This window comes from Schistocerca americana, chromosome 4, assembly GCF_021461395.2.
Source record: "Schistocerca americana isolate TAMUIC-IGC-003095 chromosome 4, iqSchAmer2.1, whole genome shotgun sequence".
NCBI classification, from domain to species: Eukaryota; Metazoa; Arthropoda; class Insecta; order Orthoptera; family Acrididae; genus Schistocerca; species Schistocerca americana.
The window spans coordinates 223,079,273-223,101,112 of NC_060122.1; positions in this window are offsets into that span (position 1 = coordinate 223,079,273).

Sequence of the window (21,840 nt, forward strand, 5' to 3'; positions counted from 1 at the left end):
AGGCAAGTATGGGGTGCAGGGTCTCAGGGGAGGGGGGGATGGAGGAAAATCCGCTCTGGGAGGAGGAGGAAAGAGGAGAAGGGGGCCCTGGGGAGGGGGGAAGAAAAAACAAACGCTTATAACTTTAAGTAACCATGAAAATTACCAAAGAATTACAAGCACAAAAACTAAAATCACATCCTGCAGTGGAGATACATAAAACATTCGTGCCAAAGGCGTCGCCGGTAGTTAAAATTAAAATATAACCTCCAGCTGTACAGCATAATTCTGATGAGATGGTCGATGCGAACACGGCATACTATCAGTACTTAGCCTGTGAACTAGCGTGAAGAGGGTGTGCAAGCACTAGCGCAGACGGTTTCACCAAGAGAGGGCACTTGTGGTATGCGCGAGACACTCGCGCACATTAAAACCTGGGATACATACCGTACTCATGCTCATCAAAATTTTAAAGGTTGTGCTAATCCAAACCCTCTGTCTTAATAAATAAAACATATCAGAACCATTTAAAACACCTGCATACAATAGAAATTATGAACACCAATTTGCCTGTGTCCTAGTGTCAAGCAGGTGAAGCTTGAGCTAAGGAACACATACAACGAGAGAGGGAACTAGTGTTATGCGCGAGAATCTCGCGCCAAATTGAAGGCTAGGATACATACTAACGAAAACGAACAAAATGTTGTCGAAAATCGAAACCATCTGTCATCATAGATAAAAAAAACATAACAGAATCATTTAAACCACACATACACATCGGAAACGCTGAACAACAATCATCAAAAATACGTAAAATCCCTTCTCGCTCTAACGTAATATAGTTTGGCTGACTAGAAGCCAGTTTCCTTGTCTGTTGATGCTGGTGAGATGCTCCTTTCCTGTCTCGTTGGGATTTTACGTATTTTTGATGATTGTTGTTCGCGGTTTTAGATGTGTATGTGTGGTTTAAATGATTCTGTTATGTTTTTTATCTATGATGACAGATGGTTTCGATTTTCGACAACAGTTTGTTCGTTTTCGTTAGTATGTATCCTAGCCTTCAATTTTGCGCGAGGTTCTCGCGCATAACACTAGTGCCATCTCTCGTTGGATGTGTTCCTTAGCGCAAGCTTCACCTGCTTGACACTAGGACACAGGCAAATTGGTGTTCATAATTTCTATTGTATGCAGGTATTTTAAATGGTTCTGATATGTTTTATTTATTAAGACAGAGGGTTTGGATTAGCACAACCTTTAAAATTCTGACGAGCATAAGTACGGTATGTATCCCAGGTTTTAATGTGCCCTCTCTCGATGAAACTGTCTGCCCTAGTGCTTCCTCACCCTCTTCACGCTAGTTCACAGGCTACGTACTGATAGTATGCTACGTTCGCATGGACCATATCTTCATAATTATGCTGTACAAATGGAAGTGAATTTTGCTAAGGAAGGTGTCTTCCTATTCAGGTGCATTTTTGCTTCTGATGAAGGTATATTTAGATATACCGAAACCGTGGTCAAGGATTGCAATAAATCTTTATCCTGTAACTATTTGGCTTTTATCATTTACCGTGAAGAACTTTGATGTTATTAAGACAACTCCAATCTGCTGTAAAATCATTTAAATTCAAGGCTCGTCGTTGGATTAGTTACGATGTACTTGCGTATCGCTGCACAGGAAACATTTGATGGGTTCAAATGTGACACTGAAGTACAGCAACGAGACATAAATTGTTTATACAAAATTTTCTTGAAGTTCTATGTAGAACTTGTATCACAGGTCAAAAAACGATTTGACTTCTCAGATGACATTTATGAAATAATTTCCATAGTTAAACCTAACGTAGCCCAATTTTACACGGTTAAATGCTCCCTGTCCTAAAGAGTTTTCTGTTCTTCAAAAATGAATCAACTGTCAGCAGCTGGGTTTTGAATGGAAAAGTCCTGCTATACTGGAGCGTGAGAAACTTGGATTAGTTGTACCTAAATTGCTACTGTATATTGGAAGAAAACTCCAAATTTCCCAAATCTACAAAAAGTAATCTTCCATCTCATCTGTCATCCCTTTTCCAATGCCTCTGTGGAACCAGTGTTTAGTACCCTTAAGAACTTGAAAACGGCTCTTAGGAACACATTGAAAACTGAAACAATAGTAGCATTGATGGCAGCAAAAGAGGGACTAGAAGGTGAAGGAGAATTTGTTTCCTTCGAACCGACGAGAGAAATGATGAGAAGCAGTGTATTACAACACTCAGTGCCAGTAAAGTTGGATCAGGTAAGTAAAATGTTTAACTTTTAATGTAATTTGTGGCCACCTTTCTTGTACGTAAGCATTTCCGATACTATGTTTGAAACAGAGGGTATTTTGAGGTAAAAACGTGAAATTTGACGATCCTGGTCGGGTAATTTAACTGATAGACATTGCAACATCGGCCATAATAGTCAATCGCCTAAAGGATCCCTTCCGAATTAGTTTTGTCGTAAGACCATGCTCTCAGGAAATTATTAGTTTTCAGTTAATCATTATTAATTATGTAGATATTGTCAGTGTATGGTGTTTCGTAAACAAATACTTCATGACGGAATCGCTTTTGAACGTTATTCCGAATGATACAGCTTCCCGCTTCATCATTTACAATTACAGGAAGTAGAATGCACTTCACAAAAAAAATGGTTCAAATGGCTCTGAGCACTATGGGACTTAACTTCTGAGGTCATCAGTCCCCTAGAACTTAGAACTACTTAAACCTAATTAACCTAAGGACATGACACACATCCATGCCCGAGGCAGGATTCGAACCTGGGACCGGAGCGGTCGCGCGGTTCCAAACTGTAGCGCCTAGAACCGCTCGGCCACCCCGGCCGGCCGCACTTTACAGAGAGCTCGACGGCGCTGATGTTGCTTCTGCGAGGGACATAAACTTCGAGCGCTTCTCGGCAAAACAGATAGAAAGAATCCTACACGATAGTTCACTAAGACAGTCCAAGAACAAATTGTCTTAATCTCCGCAAAACTCGGATGGAAAAACAAGGCCAGTCATACTGTACACCTCTTATACCATCCTCTGCTTACTCACTGGCTAAACTGAGACATTTCTGGAGTTCTAGTACCAGTGGTGGGGGGGTTCTTGCAACTGGTAACATGAATTGTTCTAAACTGTGAGTGTATTCCTCCAAGTCCATTCTGAAAGAAGCTATACTGCAACTAATTCTCTGGATCCAGATCCAGTCATGCAGCCATAACCACCCAAGTTCATCCTTACACTATTTGCTATGAAGACAATTTGATTTGGAGAGTAACGAGAATCATCAGGCCTCCTTGAAAACATTCTGCTATGCTTGTATGACAAGGAGAAAAATTCACTCCAGAAGTCTTTGCCAGCTGGGAGGTACTGAAGACAATTTTTCCGAAAGTTATGCTTGCCCCTCGATGACGAAATGTAACGGCTTTTTTGTGGTAGGTTTACAGTGATTGAAATCAGCAGCATGAAGGAGTCGACAGACACCAATCACTGGAAGACTGAAATTTCTGCCTCCTTCAGCATTTGACATAATGGATTCTCGTCGCTAGCGTTTGAAACGACTCGATCTCAATCTTTAGTACTTAATTGAGGTCTTATTGCTTTTTGCTGAGCATTAAGACCTTCTCCACATTTCTCTTGATACCTTCTTTCCCACATTTTCGGAGCTACCTCTGAGATGCCAGTTGTTTCTGAAATACGCGCGATCGAGCGACTACATTTCCTCGTACCGACAAGGTGGTCCCTTGTTATCTCAGATGAGTTAGGCATGGTTAGAAAAAAGTACGAGGACGTTGTCATTCGACTGATAACAAAGAAGATTTCGTTAACTTCTTCTCATCATTAATTTCCTCGACTGTTGTCGCAACTCACACCTAACATTAGAGGAAATCACTAGCTGCAAGGTTGGAAATTATGGGAGCAGGGAACGTCAGTTAATGACCAATGTGAGAAGTTAAACGGTCTACTCACAGCTGCAATTCCAAAAAGTTGTTATGGAAAGACACTTTTGGTCGTGACTGTACTACTGCGCGTAACGCTTTCTTTTTCACTAATGAAATTATTGTTGTGTTTGGCAATCTGCATTGCCTTTCTGTACAACCAACTTCAGTAAATGCTAGTGGCTGGCAGAACTTCAGTCCTATAAAACTAAATCCTATGGATTCCTAACAGAAAATTGGGTTCCGCTAAGGATTGTCTATTAATTTCTTCCCGTCACAGTTGCCGTAATGACCTATTACCTTTCCTGCGTTATATTCGTGTTATCCACGTATACCTGTCAAAAATACGGGTTATCTGTGTACCGCTCAAGTATCAAAAATGTTCAAATGTGTGTGAAATCTTATGGGACTTAATTGCTAAGGTCATCAGTCCCTAAGCTTACACACAAGTTAACCTAAATTATCCTAAGGACAAACACACACACCCATGCCCGAGGGAGGACTCGAACCTCCGCCGGGACCAGCCACACAGTCCATGACTGCAGTGCCTTAGACCGCACGGCTAATCCCGTGCGGCAGCTCAAGTATCCTTGGCTGAACTTAAATCATTTCTGTGTCTATCTTTTGAGCTTGTAAATATGAAGCGATATGCCATGTGAAAAATATTTCCAAAACAGCCAGTGGCTTTTTTACTGAAAGATAAAAAAGACCTTGGATTTTACAGACGACTGCATGCTACTATGATTTCACAACTACCATAAAACCTTTTGTACAATGTTATGTAGTGAGGCCAGAAGAGTAAGAGAATGAATGATAGTGGAGCATATCATTAATGTGTGTTCTATTTAATCTGAGTTTGTTTGGTGCGAACTGCATTATCATCCGACCTTTGGATCGGCAGATATTCAAATTTTAGTTAAGTGCAGTCATCAGACTTCGCTGGGGCGCGTGCTGGACTAGGACGATCATTGTAGCGCAGAAGGCCGATAACGGCCTGGAAACTTGCAAGCCACTTGCGGCTAGGCCGGAGCAGGGCGTCGGAAGAGTTCCGGAGCCTTGACGGAAAAATACTACGGGAAAAGTTAAAAGTAAGACGCAGGCACACACCCCTTAGTAAGGAATCGCCTCGAGGCTGAAGTCCGGAAGAGGAAAAGTAATCCATCCAGAGGTATACATTTTTACGAAATTTGCCCGATCGTAAAATTGTTTAAAGTGTGACAAAAGTGTATCCATTGGAAGAACCAATGTAGGGCCATATATTATCAAAAGTGTAAATACTAGGAAAGGTACTTACCTGACATCACAATCCGTGGAAAGTGTATAAATAGGAGTCCCAGACCATAGTGCAGGCAGAACGTGTCAGGTGTTGGCTGAGGCAATACCTGTATCGGGTGGCAGTCCCATCTCAATGACGAAAAAATCTTTATAATTGCTCATTTTATGTTGACAAAGTCTGAAAACTGGCAAAAAAAAAAAAAAAAAAAAAAAAAAATAATAATGGTTCAAATGGCTCTGAGCACTATGCGACTTAACTTCTGAGGTCATCAGTCGCCTAGAACTTACAACTAATTAAACCTAACTAACCTAAGGACATCACACACATCCATGCCCGAGGCAGGATTCGAACCTGCGACCGTAGCGGTCGCTCGGTTCCAGACTGTAGTGCCTAGAGCCGCACGGCCACTCCGGCCGGCCTGAAAACTGGCACAACTCGTGTGGTAAGTATTAATTTTTTTAGGACAATACCTACAGACCTAGACATTGGTAGCGTATATGAACAAAGTTTATTTCTTATACTTAAGTCATCTCTCATGCTGCTGTTGGTAAGTTGGACGATGCTTATTATATGGATGTGAAAATTATTAGTGCTGCATTAATTCGACGCTGATGTCCTTCTGTCCACGACTGGTCCCACATGGCAGCAGCAGATTTAAACCTTAAACGGGAGTCGCGAGTGAGTTTTATTTAAAAGAGTTTCCTGTCTATCAAAATTAGCGTCTGTGCTAGTAGCTCTGTGAATTCTGGTGTCCGGCGATTGAATCTTTGCGTTTTTCTTGTGACTAATGTACACCAAACTAATCTGAGAGCATAGCGCCTCAACAGGTACAATGTGTCTTACCAGAATAGCGTGTTATTTATTTCATGTTGTGTGAACCTCTCCCTGTGTTCTGTTGTGTAAATGCAAAGATTTATAAGGCCACACTAGCGGGCGCGCAGCGTAAGAACAGCTGCATTCATCGATCAAAATATTCACTGACGGCTCCAAAATAATATAAGGCACTGCATTCGTTTACTTCTGCAGGGACCCACTACCTCGGGCTAAGTTTAAGCTTTCGACGAAAACCAGCATTTTAATTGCCGAAGTTCTTGCAATTAAGGAGGCCCTTCGATATGTGGCAAATCAGATTGATGACATCCTTACTATTACAGGTTCGAGAAGTGCACTGGAAAACCCGGAAAAGCACCAATGGAGCTCCAACATTAACCACCATGTGCTCGATACAATGAAGTTAATCTACCAGTGTGAAAGTCAACATAAACGAGTCGAGTTATTATGGATCAAGGGATACTCTGGTATCTCACGTCACTACGTGACGGACCACCTCGCGAAACAAAGTGTGATTGATGGCCAACGTACTACACTTGTCTTCCATGTAGAGATTTTGTTGTTGGCGCAAAACGTCCATCAAGAGTGGTGATATGACAACAGTCCAGAGAAAGACATTATGCTGCAGTGTAGCCGAGTATTTCGCGAAAAACTTGATTCTCCCAAATCAAAACATCTAGACGTCGTACCACTACTACAACACGCATTCGGCTGGTTCACGGCTGTTATCCTTCAGATCTTTACACGATGGAAGTTCAGCCATCTCCGTACTGCGAACTCTATCCTGCTGCGGTTGCAAACCTCTACCATGTGTTCAAGCTATGACAAACAACGCTGCAAGTTTGTCATGGTCTTAACCAGAGCTGGAATTCCCCAACCTACGTCTGTGACCGGCCTGTTTTGGCAGCTGTCCAAACTGGTCTACGTCAGTATTCCCCAGTTTCTGCAAGAAGCGGGTATCCAGTTATAAGTCAGATGCCAAGGATCCAGGGTGAGAAATTGTGACATATGGACTGTGTTGGGTGTAGAAATGTACAAAGTGTCCCATGAAGTTTAATTGGTATTAATGTAATTTTTAATGCCTTTGGTGTATGTATGATATTGTATACCAAATAAGTAGATATTCATTTCTCTAGCTGAATGCTTAATGCCAAAGACCAATAAAAAGAAAGAACAACTGCAGAATGGGTACGGGCAGGTACGGTTTGGCAGGCAGAGGATGTGCCAGTGGAATTTGAGTATACAGAGCAGAAAGATAGGTTTTTGTTACCACTGGATGACACTCATTTGTTATTCCTCCGCTTATGGTTGCAGGCAGTAGATTCTAGTGTTTTTGTGAATTTTCCTCCTATTCGTTTAAACTGATATACTAATTCTTCATAGCAAAATAGTCTGAGAGGTTTTTGAGGTATGCAATTCGATTCTATGCACGAAGAATAATACGTAATAACTAGCTGACAGGAGAGGCGACGGTCGAGGGTGACGCCAAGGTACTTAAGGGTGGGGATGAGGGCGATAGGACGGCCATAGATGGTGAGATAGAAATCAAGGAGGCGGAAGGAAGGGGTGGTTTTGCCTACAATGATCACCTGGATTTTGGAGGGATTGACCTTGAGCAACCACTGGTTGCACCAAACGGTGAACCGGTCAAGATGGGATTGGAGAAGGTGTTGGGAACGCTGCAGGGTGGGGACGAGGGCAAGGAAGGCGGTGTCATCGGCAAACTGGAGAAGGTGGACGGGGGGTGACGGCGGCGGCATGTCCGCCAAATACAAAAGGTACAGAAGTGGGAGAGGACGGAGCCTTGGGGCACACCGGCGGAGGGAAAAAAGTTGTAGGAATCCGTGTTATGGACAGTGACGTAGGAAGGACGGTGGGAGAGAAAGGAGCCGATCAGACGGCCGTAGTTAATGGGAAGGGCGAAGGTTTGGAGCTTGAAGAGGAGACTGGAATGCCATACGCGGTCATAGGCACGTTCGAGGTCCAGGGAGAGGAAGATTGCGGAGCGACGGGAATTTAGCTGTTCGGAAAGGAGATGAGTGAGGTGGAGGAGAAAGTCATTGGTAGAGCAGGACAGTCGAAAGCCACACTGGGTAACGGGAAGGAGGCAGTGCTGGCGGAGATGCTGGTGGATGCATCGGGTGAGGATGGATTCCAGGACCTTGCTGAAGACCGAGGTAAGGCTGATGGGACGTTAGGAGGAGACGGCGGACGGCGGTTTACCGGGTTTAAGGAAAATCAGGATATGGGAGGTTTTCCACAGGTCAGGGTAGTAGCCGGTGGACAGGACTACATTGTAGAGCCTGGACAGGGTGGAGAGAAAAGAGACAGGAGCTTCACGAAGGTGGCGGTAGGTGACACGATCGTGACCAGGAGCGGTGTTGCGTTTTGTGCGGAGTGTAGCAATGAGATCCTGTGTAGTGATAGGGGCATTGAGTTCCATGTGTGCAATGTTGTCCAAGTACTGGAAACCAGGTGCGAGGGGAGGGACAGAGGTGTCAGTTCGATCGCGGACATCCGGGAAGAGGGAGTAATCGAACTGGGGATCGTCGGGGATGGAGAAGACATTGGAAAGGTAGGAGGCAAAGTGATTGGCCTTACTAAGGGTGTCAGGGAAGGGGTGATCATCATGGAGAAGAGGATAGTAGGGGGAGGGTTTAGTTCCAGTAAGGCGATGGAAGGCTGACCAGTACTTGGGAGAGTTTATAGGTAGGGTAGCATATAAACGGGTGCATGTCCGTCACCAGTCCCAGCGTTTCTTAGCCGCGAGCAAGTTTTGGATGTGTCGCTGGAGTTGCCGGGGGTGTCGTAGTGTGTCCGGGTCACACGTATGGAGGAAGGCACGGTAGAGACGGCGGGATTCACGGAGGAGGAGGATGGCCTGTGGGGGTAAGGTAGGACGGTGGGGGTGGATGGCGACAGTAGGGACGTGAGCCTCCACGGCCTCAGTCAAGGTCTGCTGGAGAAAGGAGGCGGCATGGGTAACATTGTCAGGGTGGTGGTAGGTGAAGGGATGGCCTTCGACCCGGGTGGAGGGGGTATCCCGGTAGGCATTCCAGTCGGCACGGGAATAGTCATGGACATACTTTGGGGGAGGGTCATTACGAGGGTCGGGGCGGGGGCGACGACCATCTGAAACGGTGAGGAGGACAGGGAGATGGTCGCTACCAATGGGGTTCAGGACATCCACCGCTATGTGGCCAAGGGGGTTGGGGGAGGAGAGGATGACATCGGGAGTGGAGTTGGATTCGGGGCGGGTGTGCTGGGGAATGGGGACGAGGTCGCCTTCGAGGGTGGAGAGGAACCGATGCCACCGCCGTAACTGGGTGGCGGAACGACTATGATTGTTGAAGTCGGTGGCGATCACATAGGAGGAGAAAGTACGATCAATGTGGGAGAGGAAGTCGAAAGGAATAGGGGCGTTAGGGCGGACATAGATGGTGGTGCAGGTGATGGTAAGGCCGGGGAAGAAGAGACTAAGGATCATGTGTCCGGTGGGGTCGGGAAGGAGAGGTTGGAGCCGAATTGGGATCTGACGGTGGTCACCAATGGCAACTCCGCCACGCGCAATCAGGAGGGGATTATTGGAGCGGTGGAGAAGGTAGGGCGAAGTGTGGACGGTGTGGTGGGGTTGGAGGAAGGTTTCATTGAGGAGGAAGGCATCCGCGCGGTGGGTTGCAAGGGTGTGCATGAAGAGGTTCTTGTTGGCAGGAAGGGAATGGATGTTGTTGAACAGGACACGGTGCTGCCGTGCCATGGTAGGGATTTAGACAAGGGTGTCGAGACAGGAGAAGGTGAAATGGGCCTGGTTGTGGGAGTAGGTGGCATACATTTTTAGGTGGAAGACGGAACGGGCGGTGAGGGAGACCTGTCGGAGGGTGTGAGGGCGCTGGAAAGGGTGGACGTTTTGCAGGACAATGGTGAGGAACCTGATGATGTCCTCAGCGGTGCGGGGGGGGGGGGGGAGGGGGGGACAAAGGGAATTGCCAAAAGGGGTGGGGGCGTCCAGAGGACGGACAGGGATGGTGACTTCAGGAGTCGTCAGACACCTCTGGCAGTGAAGGGACTGAGGAGGGGAACGGGAGGGGTCGACCTTATAACGCTGGTTGAAGAGGAGGGCACCCTCCTTCAGGAATCGGTCAATGGAGGGGGCATCCTCGGAGAAAACCCGCATAAGGTGGGTGGGGCTGGCCGAGTTAAAAATGTGGCGGACCGCCCGCACCTCCAGCGAGGGATGCGCCTTGAGCTCTGCCAACACCTCCTCCTCCGTGATTGTCAGACTAAGCCGAGTGATCACGGTGGTGAGGGTCAGGGGGCAACGTGGGGGTTGGGGTTGGCGGGTAGGAGATGGAGAAGGAGCATGGGTGAGGGAGGGGTTAGGGCCAAACCAGGTGATGGGGAGGCGGGAGAGGATGTCAGTATGGAGGGTGAGGCTGGGGGAGGAGATGAGAATTGAATCCCGTCTGGGAGTGAAGAGTGAGTTGGGGGCACCAGCGAAGTGTTGGCGGAGGAGGAGGGAGAGGTTCTAGGCCTCGAGAAGGGAAGGATCGGGATGGGAGAGGAGGTATTTGTATAAAGAGGGGGGGGGGGGAGGAGGAGGAGGAGGAGGTGGAGGGAACAGGGCCAGGCGGGGAGACATCCATGGCATCCAGGGGGCGGAGGGGGGGAAGGAGGATGGGGTGGGGCCTTTTTGGGAGCGGAGGAGGTGGTGGTGCCACTAGGGTGTTTAACGGCGGCAGAAGGGTGGGTGGTGACATGAGGGACGGGAGCTATAGGGAGGTGGTGGGAAGTGGCAGGTCCCGGCGTGGGGGTAGTAGTGGCAGTGGTGGTGAGGGCTGACATGACGACAGGGATGAACAAAAGCAGCACAGGACGAAAAGGTGAGGAAAAAACCAGGGACGGACAAAGACGGATGAAGATGGACGAAGACGAGGACTAGAGTCCCACGCTGCTGGTGCTGGCGACGGCTGGCAGGAATGCCAAAGCTGCTGCTGCCGCAGACGGGGCCGGGGCCGCTGTTGTTGCTGCTGCTGCTGCTGCTGCTGCTGGAGGGCTGGCTGGCTGGCTGGCTGGCACCTGAAACCCTAACACTTCGATTAGTGCTGGAATGGCACAATCGAAGGGCGGTATCCTTTCTAATTACCGCCAGAGATGGAAGAGACCTCAGATTCGGCAGCTCCTTTATACCGCGGGTACTGGCCATTGTGTGTGCGCGAGCAACGGAAGAGCTGCCCTCTATGGGGTGAAGAATTGCAGCAGCGCCAGCTGTGAAAACTGCCAAAAGCGAGGAATCACAAAATTAAAATGCAGCCGGTTGGAAATCAGACCGTTGTTGTTTTATCTGTGATAAAATAGGATTCCACGTCTTACTTAAAGGAAAACCCTTATCTCTATTAATAATATCATCAGACAGACGTATTTCAATTGATTCTTTCAATACACAATCCCAGTAACGGGAAGCCGAGGCAACAATTTGCGTCTCATTATACGACATATTGTGCCCTTCATTAAGACAGTGTTCAGCAACGGCTGATTTTTCCAGCTGGAGCAGACGTGTATGCTGTTGATGTTCCACACATCGATCTTGAACTGTACGAATGGTCTGTCCAATGTAGGCCTTTCCGCAGTGACAGGAAATCTTGTATACCCCAGGCTTTCTCAGTCCCAAATCATCTTTAACCGATCCAAGAAGGGATCTAGTTTTCGCCAAAGGCATAAGGACGCTTTTAATATCATATTTCCTAAGGATTCTTGAAATTTTCGAAGAAATACTTCTCACAAAGGGTAAAAAAGCAACTGATTTGGAAGTGTCCACCGTTGGTTCTCGTGGGGGTCCAAATTGAAAAGCACGAGTAATTTGGTGATCAGAATACCCATTCTGCCTGAAAACAACCTTAAGGAGATCCAACTCCTGTTTCAAGTTATCGGAATCTGAAACAGCATAAGCCCTCTTGACCAGTGTGCGTAAAACTCCCAAGCATTGATGTTGTGTATGACAACTTGTGGCGTGGAGGTAGCGGTCCGTATGCGTAGGTTTTCGGTATACACTGTGTCCCAAAGTCCCATTCCCTTTCTTATGTACTAAGACATCCAAAAAAGGTAATTTGCCATCTTTTTCAATTTCCATCGTAAATTTGATTCGTGGATGAAGGCAGTTAAAATGATCTAAAAATGGATTCCATTCCATGTGGCCAAACGATGAAAATATCATCCACGTATCTCAAAAAACATGTTGGTTTAAGAGAAGATGTCCTAAGTGCCATATGCTCAAAACCTTCCATAAAGAGATTGGCGACAATAGGGGAAAGAGGACTCCCTATAGCCACACTGTCAGTTTGTTGAAAAATTGCTTCATTAATAAAAAAATACGTCGATGTCAATACATGGCGACACAGTTCACTAGTTTTATCATCCAAGAGCTGACCAATTAGCAATAAAGACTCCTCCAAAGGTATCTGCGTAAAAAGTGAAACATCAAAGCTCACTAGAAGGTCAGATGTTCCAGGGCGTAGAGACGTCAGGCACTGAATAAAATCGAACGATTTGGATATGTGGTGTTCACACTTCCCAACATGTGGGCTCAGAACAGAAGCAAGATATTTGGCCAAATTATAAGTAGGGGCACCCAGATTACTAACGATCAGACGAAGAGGGGCACCATTTTAATTTTGCGATTCCTCGCTTTGGACGGTTTTCACCGCTGGCGCTGCTGCAATTCTTCGCCCCACAGAGGGCAGCTCTTCCATTGCTTGTGCACGTGCAATGGCCAGTACCCGCGTTATAAAGGAGCCGCCAAATCTGAGGTCTCTTCAGTTCCGGCGTGACTGTGCACTCAATCTCACCTGAAGGTGGCGGCCAGATGGTCCGCCGAAATATCGTGTTGTCGTCAGGATGATGGAACCCGGCTGCAAACCCATGAAAATCATCTGTAATTAGTATTGTTGGCTGCCACGTGCAAGACGGCAGATTATTGTGCAAATTACTCCAGTATTAAGTGGCATAAAGCGAAATGGAGATGGTTTACAATTAATTTAATGAGTGAACATACGAAAGTGAAATTAATTTCATTCATTTTGCAAAGAGTCGTATCAGTATTAAAACATGCCTTTGGTTGCCACTTCCTGGCTATCTTTTGTTCAAGTAACGAGATTTTCACAATTAAGTTGTTGCTCAGCTTTGAATTAATAATAAGTGTGCCGTGCAAAAGGTGTTTCTCCCTTAGAACCTACAAAAGTATAAATTATCACTCATGTGGAAAGACATTCCATTTTAACCCTGAGATATTTCTAAAAGTAAAAGATGAAGGTGCTTCACAACAAGTCATTCCTAATTTATTTTACGTCCATTCAGACATTGCAAAGCGATTTTTTTATTGGGCATTTGGATATAGAAAGCCTTAACAATATGAAAAGTAATAATACTTGCCCATGATAAGAAGTTGTAGCGAATATGCTATGTGTAGCCTTATGTGACCTTGGAATGCATTATTAACAACTCAAGGACATACACATCGATATAAACACAAAAGAATCACTTAACTTTAGACTTCAAGATGAATGTAATAATTCCAATTTCAAGGAAAGCAGGTGCTGACAGGTGTGTATTTTACTGAACATTCAGCTTAAAAAAATCACGGTTACAAAATATTAACAAAAATTCTTTACAGAAGAATGGAAAAGCTGGTAGAGACTGACCTTGGGGTAGATCAATCTGGATTCCCGGAAAATGTACTAACATACAAGGGGACTACCGAAGCGTCCGATTCCACCCGTCTGCTTTGACCCTTGACATTACTAGTATGGCGGAAAGGACCATTCTCAACGTCTCCAATATGGCACCTATGACATCAATACATAAACACAACAAACACATATCACTCCAAAACTATAATCAAACTAACGGGACCAGCACAGGAAATTGGGGGTTTTTGTATGGGGACAAACTAAATATAAACACATATAGACACACACCACGATTGCAAACCACACAAAACGACAACATAAAAACACCACAAAATGCCCAAATACCGCTATACTGAGAATATCGACAGGAATCGGTCACTTCCCTTCACCTACATAGCTCAACTGCAATTGTTGATACCTCAAAATAAAAACCAACTATTCCAAAAATTATTATCACCCCGCAGCTGTCGCGATACCACAAAACCAACACCTGAAACAACAAAAATTGGAATCGGACACTTCCCTTGACCTATATAGCAACGGTAGCTCACAATACCAAAACACAGCTACGACCACAAATTGGAATCGGTCACTTCCCAGGACCTATACAGGTCAACAGCAGCTCATGATAACAAGATACACGTTGCTGGCTATGTCAAATTGGAATCGAACACTTCCTGTGACTTATGTAGCTCAAATACAACTGACGATACCAAAAAAATTGAAATCGAGGACGTCTCCTAAGATACATAAATCAACCACAAGTGCCAATACCAAAACATCAACCACTAACATATACAGTAAATAACACTGATCCAACAACACATAAAAACCCCATCGAACATCATAACATGTTAGACCCAAAAAAACGACTACTCACCACAAAAAAGTTCAGGTGCTACACACTAGGTCAGCCACCCCAATCACACACATGCAGGCACACACACGCAGGCACACACACACACACGCACACACACACACACACACACACACACACACACACACATACACACACACACACACACACAACCAAAACAAATCCCCAACTCACATATTCTGCTTACATACGCTGCATTTCACTATCTCTGCCACAAGCCCAAAAAGTTGCGGAGACTTAGTGACAGACAACATGTTGTCCCACATTTCAGTCCGCGGATGCGCAATATTAAACTTAGAAGTCATATCCATACCTAATAAAAGAAGCCACAAACTGAATTAAATGACTTAACGCATGACAAACAACAAACCAATAACATCAAATGTCGCTGCAATGACATAAACACAATAGAAACTTAATTCTTAATTCATTGAAACTAACTCCCATTCTTCTATAACAATCACGACCGATAAATGCACACTTCAAGCACTGACACCTAAATAAACCCAATACACCAAATAACATGTGGACCATACACACACCACCAGAGGACACCACCAATTGCAACAAGATGACATCTACAAACACAACACACTCATAAACTAAACTCTGCGCCATCATGACGTCACACAATACAACACCCTTACGTCCCGGGTCAAAGCCGATGGGTAGGATCGGACAACTCCATTGACCCCTGTACTGACCATATGACTTATCTTAGATGATAGGTTAAAGAAGGGCAAACCTACATTTATAGCATTTGTAGACTTAGAGAAAGCTTTTGAAAAAAAAGTTGACTGGACCACTCTCTTTGAAATTCTGAAGATAGCAGAAGTATAATGCAGAGAGGAATGGTTATTTACAACTTGTACAGGAACAAGATGACAATTATAAGAGTTGAATGACATGAAAGAGAAGCAGTGACTGAGAAGGGAGTGAGAAAGGGTTATAGTTTTTCCCTAATATTATTTTGTTTCTACATTGAGCAAGCAGTAAAAGAGGCTAAAAAGAAATTTCTAGTAGAAATTAAAATTTAGGAAGAAGAAATAAAAACTGTGAAGTTTGTTGATGACATTGTAATTGTTATGGTGTAAAGTCAGTGCCAGCATGCTCGTCGGGTATGACAAAGAAGAGAAGGCTGTGAGAAGAGGTCAGCCAGTCGCTCGCTGACTGACCTCCCTCCAGGAGAACAATGTGATATCAGTGGCCCCTATGTGAAGATGATATAAGCACTGTGCCTGACTCATAGCACCCTAGTTCAATAGCAACTTCAACATTAGTCACTTCATTAGATGACACATTGTAGCATCGATCATTAGTATTCTCTACGTAGCACAGACTTATGTTTCCTATGCTGAAGAAGACTGATGATTTTGTATGTCACTCTTTGCTTGTGGCACATCTATCAAAGTTAAGTATTGTAATTGTTTTGTTGTAATTAAACTCATTAATATGAGTTGTTTGATTGTCTGTCTAGTGAGCTGAGAGACAAAACAGTAATTCTATCAGAGACAACAAAGGACTTGGAAGAGCAGCTGAATGGAATAGACACTGTCTTGAAAGGAGGACATAGGATGAACATCAACAAAAGCAAAACAAAAGTGTTTGTAGGATGAAATCAGATGATGCTGAAGTAATTAGATTAGGAAATGAGACACTAAAATTAGTAGACAAGTTTTGCTATTTGGGCAGCAAAATAAACCTATGATGACTGAAGTATATAGGATATAAAATGTAGACTAGCAGTGGCAAAAAATGTGTTTCTGAAGAAGAGAAATTTGTTAATATCAAATACAGATTTAAGTGTTAGGAAGTATTTTCTAAAGCTACTTCTCTTGAGTGAAGCCTTGTATGGAAGTGAACCACAGATGGTAAACAGTTTAGTCAAGAAGAGAATAGCTACTTTTGTAATGTGGTGCTACAGAAGAATGATAAAGATCAGATCGGTAGATCATGTAACCAATGAGGAGGTACTGAACAGAAACGAGGTGACAAGACATTTGCAGAACAACTTGACTAAAAGAAGGGATCTCTTATTAGGACACATCCTAAGGCAGCGGAGGATCACTAATTTACTATTGGAGGGAAGTGTGGGGAGTAAAAATTGTAGAGGGAGATCAAGAGATGAATGCAGTAAGCAGATTTAGAAGGACGTAGACTGCAGTAGTTATTGGGAGATGGAGGGGCTTGTGCAGGAGTGAGTAGCCTGGAGAGCTGCATCAAACCAGTCTTCAGACTGAAGACCACAACAACAGCAATATTGCAGTCATAGGACACTATGAATTTTCATTTTGTGAAGTGTACAATTTTCATACCAGTTACTATCTATAAGTAGACAGTCTCAACTTAGGAGCCAAAAACACAATAAGCACCAGAGATCGATACATGAGTACCAAGAAGGCAGTCTGGTCTTATTGAGGACTAATTCTAAAGCCTCTAGCATAAAGAAAATTAATAAGAAGTGGCAACTGTTGTATACAGGGCCACATGCAATTGTGAAAAAAACCTCATGAAGTTTGATACCTTGTTTGATACCTTCTAGCTAATCCAAGGACACTAATGGTGAAAGGTCTGTATCCACACTGGGATTTAAAACCTTTTATTGCCCCTGAATAAGTTGATACTAAAGGTTTGACAGCAAGAAAAATAATGCTTATATTTTTGTGAATAGTTAGTATAAGTATGATATTTGTATTTAATTGATTTGTATTTATGTGCATTTTTACTTTCTCTGCAAAACTTTCATCTGACTTGGTATTTGTGAAACTTATGTCAGATAGCACTTCACTATAGGTAACAGCATCATCTGCAGTAAGTCTGAGGTCATCACTAATGTTATCTGACAGGTCATAAACACACAACGTGAACAGGAGTGGTTCCAGCACCCGTCCCATAAATATAGTTATTTCCTCTGTACTTCAAAAGTGAGGAATTTTTTGTCTCATAATGATTTTGTCAAACAATCATCAAACATTTGTGATTTCTATCTGTTCTAAGTGGTTTCTCCACAACAGATGGTGCCTTGCCACATTAATCTACAAGGGCAAGCTGGAAAGTGACACCTCTGAATTTTTTATTCTGTTCTCAATATTGCTTGAGGTATTACATGTCACACATATCAACAGGTTGATTTTACCACTTCACTGATGCAAGTTGCAACACTCTGTCACTAGAGGGCTCTGAATTGTAGCATGTAACATGGTGGTGCGTACTGTAAATATGTCAGTGCATGACAGACTGTCAGAAAACTGAAAGAATGAGTTTGAAGAATTTGTCCATATAACAAGCACTCTCTCCTACAGCATGACAATGCAAGATCACACATAAGCACTGTGACATCTACAACAATCCAACACCTTGGGTCACTGTCACTGATCATCCTCTATAAAGTCATGAGTTGGCACCATCCAATTTTTATTTGTTCTCAAAAATTAAAGAACACAGTTGAGGATTTCACTTTGATAGTGATGAAGTGGTGCAAGCAGAGGTGAAGTTGTGGCTCTATCAACAAAGTCAAACAATCTACAATGCCAGTGCAACTAAGTGGTCTCTCATTGAGAGAGATGTGTTCATCACCAGGGTGACTATGATGAGAAATAAATATGTAGGCATGAAGAATAATTGGGTATGAGTTCAGGTCATGGCTGTAGTGACTGAGGGAAAACTGATGACACAACAGTTAATTCATGGACATCCTCCATCTCGTTGCGTTAACACTCATGCACCTGTATCATAGTGTCATTTTTCCACAAGAAAATGCTTGTCCACACATGGAACATGCCTCTATGAAGTACCTGTGTGAAACCTATGCCAGCAATATCCCGAGATATGTCCCAACAGAACTTGTGTGGAAACAGTTCAGACATCAACACTGTCCCAGTACCAGTATCTAGCATAGCACAAACCAGTTACAACAGTTGTGTGCCTGCTTGGCACATGAAAGGATACAATTGCTTAGTTACACTCTTCCCAACTGAATCCTTGCATGCTTTCAGGTGAGACAGGTGCGACATCACACTATTAGTAAGTTTATACCACTGAGTTCTTCATAAATTTGAATTATTTTTTAATCAGTGAAATAACATTACATACGCTCTCAACCCATGAAGTTTCATTTTATTTTCTCCTCCCCTCCTGGTGCATCATTTTTAAGTCAGGCTTATATATTTATAGAAATAGACACTTTTGTGTATCTACCAGCACAGTTCTGGATGGCCAAGATCAGTTTATAACAAACTTGATATCAGGAGGCAGTTTCTGAGGGGGTGAGGCTATCCCAGCAGCCCCATTTGTGCAGGGGGGCAGGGAGGGGGCTGGGAGTGGTGACATAAAATCATAGCTCTGGAAAGCCACGAGGTATTGCAATAATACTTGGTGCATGTGTAATTTACCATCTGGGAAAGTATAATGTGAAGCTATAATACCCTTAAGACTCATGAGGATGTGTGTGAAAGTAGGGTTGGAAGAAGGTGACTTGTAAACATAATTCTGGAATGCTGTGAGAAATTTCTGTGATGCTTACTACACATATGACACAATACGTAAAAATGCTGTGATAGTAAGAAGTGCTGGACAGATTAACTGAAGCAATAATCTTGACAAGAAAAATATGATTTGAAACTGTCTTCACCTCACAGCACTCATTCCAGTGGGTTATTTTGTTATTTTAAGAGATTTCCATTTAAAACTATGATTAATATGTCATTGAGTAATTAGCCAGTTAGTAATTAATACAACATGTCCCAGGAGAAATAGTCAATATTCAGGGATATGACAGTTATCACCATTTGAAGCAAAAAAGTCTAGTAAACATGAGCTGTGAGCACTTGTTCATCTTCACCACTGTGAGACACATCTCTTTTACAGAACAAGTACTCACAGCTCTTAAGTTTGCATTTTAGATTCCGTGTTTGCTATACTTTTTTGTTCTGAATGATCCTGTCATATCCCTGAATACTGATCATTCCACCCGGGATGCCTGTATGTAGATAAGGACAGTTGAAATTTCCTTCAATGTAACAGTAATTTTACCCTTCTTTGTAAGGATAGAGTGAACAATATTGTTTGGAATTTATGGACAATATTGAATTGATGTGTTGAATGAGAATATTCATTATAAACTGTACTTAGACAACAACAATAGATACCATCCATAATATTTTAGTCTACCAAGTGGAATTCTTGGTTCACACAGTCAAATGCCTCGAAATTCTTATTGACGAAAGTATGATCATACAAAGTGAAATTTGTGTCTGGATTGAGGACTGTTTGGTAGGGAGGACACAGAATGATATGGTGGATGCAGAGTCATAGCCATATGAAGAAGTAACTTGGGGAGTGCCCCAGGGAAGTGTGTTGGGACCCTTGCTGTTCATACTATGTATTAATGCCCTTGCAGACAATGTTGATAGTAAAATCAGGCTTTTTGCAGATGATGCAGATATCTATAATGGAGTTACTATTCAAAAGAAGCATAAATATTCAGTGAGATCTTGATAAGATTTTAACATGCTGCAGAGATTGGCAACATGCTCTACACATTCAGAAATGTAAGATTTTCCATTTCACAAAAAACCGCATAGTATCTTATGACCATAATAGCAGTGAGTCACTGTTGGAATCAGCTAACTTGTACAAAAACATGGGTGTAACACTTTGTGGGAATATGAAATGGAATTATCACATAGGTTCAGTTGTGGGGAAAGCAGATGGTAGACCTGGGGAAGTGCAGTTAGTCTACGATTGCTTAGAAATCAATCATGTGATTGGTTCTAGAATAATGTTCAAGTATGTGCTATCCTTACCAAATAGGACTAACAGGGGATATTGAATGTGTACAGAGGAAGGCAGAAAGAATGATCACAGGTTTGTTTAATCCATGGAACTGAATTGAACTGGAAGACTCTTGAAGATAGAGAAAAGCTATCCTGAGAAAGACTGCTAAAAAAGTTTCAAGAACTGGCTTTAAATGATTAGTCTAGAAATATACTACAACACCATACATATAATTCACATAGGGATTGTGAGGGTAAGATTAGAATAATTACCGAATGCACAGAGGCATCCAAACAGTCATTCTTCCTGTGCTCCATATGTGAGTGGAATGAAACCGTAATAACTGGTACGTTGGCTGTACCATCTGCCATGCACCTGATGGTGGTTTACAGAGTATTGATGTAGATGTAGGAAAGGACATAGAATACTATACCTATGGCTTGTATGGTTTGAGTATACTTTCCCAAATCACAGAGACTGTTAGTAAGTTATAATGTGAAAAATTAACCAGTATTGATAAAAAAATCTAAAAACTGAGAGGAATAAAATGAGTCTATTATTAGGCACAATTTCCTAATCTACCTTTTTAACACTTCATAACTAAGTCTGTCAGGAAATATGTACTGAATTTTTAACTGATTACTAAGACAGATTAATTGTGACCCTTAGCAAAATAATGAATTATGTATTTTATGGAGAGTGTCTTTTACCTACTGCCAGCTACTTTCTCACACTGCTCATAATTTCCAACTTCGTCCCTAACTTAGCAAAACACTAACCATAAATACACACTGACTGCCTAAGTTAGCCTTACAAGGCTCTGAAATCTTCATATATATTTATTACATTTGGTCTGTGTACAATTTTATGACACTTATGATGTATAAGTATGCATTACTGTTGAATTCTCAACATTTTTCAGTACATGACCTCAAGAATTAGAAGAATTGAATTATCACTGGGCACAAAGATAGAATTTCATTTCTAATATTCTGCAGATGTCACATGTGAATGACTGTCAACTTTTTTTTTTTTTTTTTTTAATAGAGATTAATGTTGGTCAAAATATCAAATACAATAATTTTATTTTAGAAGATAATACTACAGCATAGCTTACATTTTAATACATTTCATAAGAAATTGCATAATCTATTCTTCATACAGAACTAAATTAAATATCAGTTGAAAATCATTAAGAGATGTTAGCACCTTGAATATGTACAAATCATTATTAATATAAAAGGTCAAATATCAAATGAAACATTTCAGACATTAGCAGTAAGATGAATGAAGTGGCACCTCTTTTAATAACATTGTTTTAATCACACAAGAGATAAGTTTCTCTTCTAAACTTGGAAGTACCTTAGTTTAAGGGAGAAAATTGAGGAACAAATTTGAAGACCTATTTATATATGAATTACACAGACTGCTAAAGCAGCAGAATAAAATAAATTGTACA